Below are 6,000 nucleotides of genomic sequence, written 5' to 3'. Positions count from 1 at the left end.
ATGTTATTTTTCCCTTTTTAAATGGAAAGCGTTCTTCATGGGGCAAGTTTCTTGTAAATACGCTCCCACCTGTGCTTGGCAAATTTAGATTTTGATTATGGGAGTTACATAGCCATGTTAAAAATGTCCCAAAAATGGTGCAAGGGCATTCAAAAAAACGCTTTCATGTGTCTCAAGGACATTTACAGTAATTTCCAACTGAATGTAGGTATACAATTGATTTATATGTTGTGTTTAAAAACGATTTTTGAAATCAATTACATTTCTGGATATGTACTGCTAGAGCTTCATAGGTTGTTTGGGCCATATTTATAAGGCATTTGAGTGTCTATGATGTTATTTTTCCCTTTTTAAATGGAAAGTGTTCTTCATGGGGCAAGTTTCTTGTAAATACGCTCCCACCTGTGCTTGGCAAATTTAGATTTTGATTATGGGAGTAACATAGCCATGTTAAAAATGACCCAAAAATGGTGCAAGGGCAATCAAAAAAACGCTTTCATGTGTATTAAGGACATTTTAAGTCAATGAGGAAACACAGGTGATGTAATTCTGAAATGAGGAAAAGAAACTCCACATTTTTCAATTACCTCACTAGTGTTTCGTTTCCTAAGTTTATGAATGACATTGTGCAGATGAAGTTTAGTTGTGACCACAGATTCAAAAGAGGTCTGCCCTTTGTTCAAGAGTGAAGTGGACATGACTTACTTCATTGGTAGGCCTTCACATGTATTATCTCCTTTGTTTTCTTCAACAAGCGAAAATCTCATCTGCAACCGTGTGTTGGCCTCACCTCAAACAAACAAAACAGGTGATGGACCGAATGTGGATCAATGACACACATTCACCCCAGTCCAAAGATCTGGGCCTAAACAAACCTCTAGATAGGCCACACCTTATCGTCATCCTGAATCAATCATTTAAAATGTTAGGGAGAGATTTATGATAGGTGTATGCCTGTTTTGTACCACTGTGTGTCACTTTTGTGACGCAGTGGTGGTGCAAAAGATTTGCTATGTTAAATAATAAGTAGGGTGTTAAGTTTTTGATGACTGTTATTCATTTACTGTTTGGTTATAGTGGTTAATAACATTTTTTATTATATTTTTCCACAGATTCAACTGCAGATCATTTCAAAATTTGAAAAATGCCAACTAAGTATCGAATTAGAAAGGCTAGAAAACGTCAAAGACAGCAAGATCATCTATTATTGCAGCAGTCCTCTCCCCAAAAAACTTGTGAAATCACCAAGAAAGCTCCGGGTAAGAGCACGAAATCATTCATAAGAAATATTTGTAGTAAAAAAAAGTATTTCAACAAAAAATGTTTCAGTCCAGAAAAAGAAAAGCAATTTAAATGGAAAGGAAAGACCAATCAAAAATGTTACTGCTAGAGCAAGAGATAACTCTGTGCATGATAGTAGAAGGAAACAACAGTTTAGGGACATTCGAAAACGAATGTTACGCAACAGGATAATAGTTAATTTATTAAAAAATATTAAGAAAGGCCAACAGAATGTGGCATTTTATAAGAAGAAGAAAAATGTAGAGAAAATTATTGATCATGCTTTCGAAATTAAGCGAAAGTTATTTATTTTGGTAATCAATAGAATTAGGAAACTAAACAAGGTAATTTCTGATTTCAAATCAAATAGTAGATGGAAGAGAGTAGTAAATCGTAGTAACTTTTGTGAAGTTTTTTCCGGAGAATGGATGCATAGTTCAAGTTGTAAGGCATTTTTTAATGAGGAGAGTTATTTTCAGGATAATGATTTGGTGGTTGCAGTTAACACCAGTGGTCGAGCTTATGAAGTGAAGGATGGTTGTCCAGTTGAAAAAGAAAAACTTGTGACAACAGAGACAGATGAGGTGTTAGGTAATGAGGTTTTAGGAAGATGTCCTAAGGGTCCTGTGTACATTTGGAAGTGTAGTTCTATTTGCAGTGTGCGACAGGATTCCATCAATTTGCTTTGTGATTTTGTACGGACATTTAATAAGAAAAGTTTGAAGCAGAAAATGAAGTTGTTGCAAGAATTAGATCCTTGCAGAGTGAGACAAATGACATGTTTGCGTGGTCATTCACTGGCTTGTCTTTCCAGGAGAGTATGCCAGAGTGTTTTTCATCATTTCAGGATGCTAGCAGTGCATCATAATAAAGTGAGAAAATTAGTGAGAATGTTGTATCATGCTAAGAGTCCAGCAATTATGCTTAAACAATTATGTGCTGCTCTTTTGCATGGTTCTGAAATAGATGTCAAGAATATTTGTGAAGAATGTTCAAATTGACCCAGAAGTAGAGGGTAATGTTGAAGATAATGTACAGGTTTCTAGTACAGATAAATTTCAGAAGGAAATTGCCACGTTTCAGATGAAATCAAGTGAGAGGCCTAATTTCACTTGTGTGTGTTGTCGACGCACTTATTATAAGAATCAGACTAAGTTAGTGCATTTATATGCAAAAAGTGAAAGGGAAAATAATAGTGAATGGAAGGATTTTGCCACATACTTGATAGTAGAAAATTATTTTGATTTGGGATCGGATCAACGTGTGTGTACTTATTGTTGTAACAAATTAAACCAAAACCAGATGCCTGCTAGGGCGGTTCATAATAATCTGGAATTGGTTGAGGTTCCTTCTGAATTGAAGGATTTAAATACTTATGAATCTATTTTGATTCAAAGTATCCATCCCTTTCAGGCTATTGTAAGAATCGAGGCAAAGACAGGGAAGTTGCCTCCATCAGATTTACAGAGAGGATTAAAGGGAAGAGTTGTTTATTTGCCTCTAGATTTGAACAAAAACATTAACACAATTGGAGTAGAAAAAGTGGAAGAGGAACCTCTGGTTATCTTGGTTAATGGGGTTCCGACAAAGAATAAGAAAATATGGCAAGATTTAGTGGATGTTACGAAAGTCAAAAAGGCAACATTGTATTTGAAGAAAAATAATAAGTACTATAAGAATGTGTATGTTGCAGAAGAGGAAGTAAGTGATGAAGAGGATAGCGATTTGTGTGCTGGCCAAATTGAGAAAGTAGAGGCCTCTAAAAGTGAAGAAATATATGAACATTATAGTGTTCATCCTTTGCATTCCAAGGAAGTCATGGGGAATGCAATTGAGTTGTTTCAAATGAAACAAGCCAAAGGGAGTCCCATTAGTGTTTGGGAGGAAAGTTTGGAAGCTCGGTGTTTCCCACAGCTATTTCCAACAGGTCAAGGAGGAAGATATGATGAGCGACCTCATCAAATTCCTGCGTCTGAATACCGGACTTTACAATTGTATGCAGAAGATCCTAGGTTTCGTCAATGCATTCCCTATTTGTTTCATCTCCTGTTTGAAAGCGATCTGTCTGGGCTGTCATATGCAGTGAACCACATCTTAAAAAGTGGTATACAGATGCGAAACATCTCGGCAAGTGACTTTATGCATAAAGTCAATGTCCAATACAGTATTTTGGATTCTCACCTAATTAATCTCATGGCGTGTCAGCGTGGTACTAATGAGTACTGGTACCGTCGTCATGGTGATTTAAAATGTATGCTGAGGAACTTAGGAACTCCAACATGGTTCCTCACTCTGAGCTGTGCCGAGTATGGCTGCGAAGACTTACTTGAATTTCCACGAGAGGCAAATGGAAATATTGAAAACATTGAATTCAAGACACCTGGAGAACTGTGTTCCTTGGATCCAGTGAATGTATGCAGGTACTTCAATCATAGATTTGAAGCTATGATGTCTTTCATCACAAATAAGAAGAATCCACCTCTTGGAGAGGTGTTGGATTTCTTCTGGAGAAAGGATTACCAAGCAAGAGGTGCTCCTCATATACATATGTTGCTGTGGATCAAGGATGCACCTAAATTTGGAACAGATCCGGATGACTTAGTGATGAATTTCATAGAACAGTATTCTACGTGTGCTGTTCCAAATGCAACGGAGAAGAAAAGCCTAAGAGAACAAGTTCTACGTTTCCAAAGCCATCGTTGTGGAAAGTACTGTCGTCGTAAATTCAGAAACAAGGACAACTTTCCACGACCGGTGATTTCTAAAGGAAGAGTGAACAGTTTGATGTCTTCGCTGCAACATAATGTGACGAGAAAATCACCCAAAAATACATACAATTTGAAAAGGAACGAAGAGTCCAAGTACATCAACGACTACAACCCAGTGATTTTGTCCATGTGGAATGCTAACATGGATATACAGTTTGTGGCTGACAACTGTATGGCTGTGGCTCGGTATGTGACATCTTACATCACCAAAAAAGAAAAGACAGAATTGAAGGATATGTGGGAGGACATTTCCCATGAAAAGAGCCTCAGCAAGAAGTTGTACAGTTTCAGTCTGAAGATGTTGTCGCATCGAGAAATCGGAGCTTACGAATGTTCTGACCGGTTGTCTTCAGCAAGTCTCTATGCCAAATCCAGGAGTATCGTTTGGGCGAGTCTTGGTCTTGCTGCAACGCGAAATCGAGTTCTAAAACCTGTCCGGGAAATTGAGTATTTGGCGTAAAAGGAGCCAAACAGTACCGACATTTTGAAGACCAACATGTTGGATACATATTATCCAAATCGAAGCAGTCACCTTGAGAATGTTTGTCTATATGAGGTTCTACAAAATTACATATTCAAGAGGAACATCAAAGAAGATATTGAGAAAGGAGTGTATGCTGTAATTGGAAGTGAGGGATGTCTGGTCAAGCAAAGAAAATGCCAATTAGTAAACCATCGAAAATTGAGTTGCGAATCTCCAGAAAAAAAGGAGTTTTTCTATTTAGCACTTTTGCAACTTTTCAAGCCTTGGCGTGCAGAAGAGGAACTGCTTGGAGATTTCCTCTGTTAGGAAGACTCTTTCACTGCCGCTAAGGAGACCATAGAATGTCCTGCTTTTCCCAAATATCAAGAAATGTTGACTTTGGAAATTGAGCAGGAAGCAACAATTGCAGCCGAGATTGCCAGAGACAGTTCTCAGGACAGTCAGAGTTCTGTTTCATTGAGTCAGGATCCACTAGGAGGACCTATTATCGAAAATGAAGCTGCCACTGCTATGAATGAAGTGGAAAGAGCCATGGCACATGCTCAGGAGGATGCGGTTAACTTAGAAGACTTGGAAAAACAACTCAACGTTGAGCAGAGGAAAATATATGACGAAGTTACCAAGCAAATTGATCATGGATTAAGTCATGAGAAGAAAGAGTGCTCATGTACGTCGTTGAAGCCTGTCCGACTGTACGTGAGTGGAGAAGCGGGAACTGGAAAAAGTTTCCTTATTAAAGCAATTTCTTGTTATTTGCAGGAAAGGACTGAGTCATCACTTTCTTGTGTTGTTACCGCTCCTACTGGACTGGCAGCACATAACATTAAAGGTATTACTTTGCATCGTCTACTGATGCTGCCAGTGGAGCATGACAACAAATTACAATACCACAAGTTATCTGGGGATGCTTGTTGTGAAGTTTCAAGAGTCTTGAGGAAAATGAAACTTCTTATCATTGACGAAGTAAGCATGGTTTCCAATGTCATGCTTGCCTTTGTGCATTTGAGAATGCAAGAAGTTCTTAAAACTGAGTATGATGTGTTTTTTGGTGGCAAACACATCATTGTTTTCGGAGATCTTCTGCAGCTGACACCAGTAAAAGGGCAACCTGTGTTCAAAATACTCACGCATGAAGATACCAGGAAGTGCCTAGGGAGCATTGGCAACGTCAATATATGGTTAAACTTCAATTATGCTGAACTGCATGAAAATATGCGTCAGGCAAAGGATGAAGATTACAAGAATATTCTACAAGATATTAGAATTGGAAAAGTGACCGAGCATGGGAAAGAAGCTTTAAATGCACGATTACTGTCAAATTTATATCCAGAACAAGACGTTGTGCCTGAGAATATTTTTCAGAAAATTACTGAGAAGAAATCCGGAATATGTTTGATGCCAACTCTTGCAGAAAGTGCCATCTTCAACAACAAAATGTTGAATTTAGAAAAGCAAGAGATTGTGAAA

This window comes from Lissotriton vulgaris, chromosome 4_1 (genome assembly GCF_964263255.1).
Source record: "Lissotriton vulgaris chromosome 4_1, aLisVul1.2, whole genome shotgun sequence".
Classification (NCBI taxonomy): Eukaryota; Metazoa; Chordata; class Amphibia; order Caudata; family Salamandridae; genus Lissotriton; species Lissotriton vulgaris.
Note: the sequence above shows the minus strand (reverse complement) of the source record.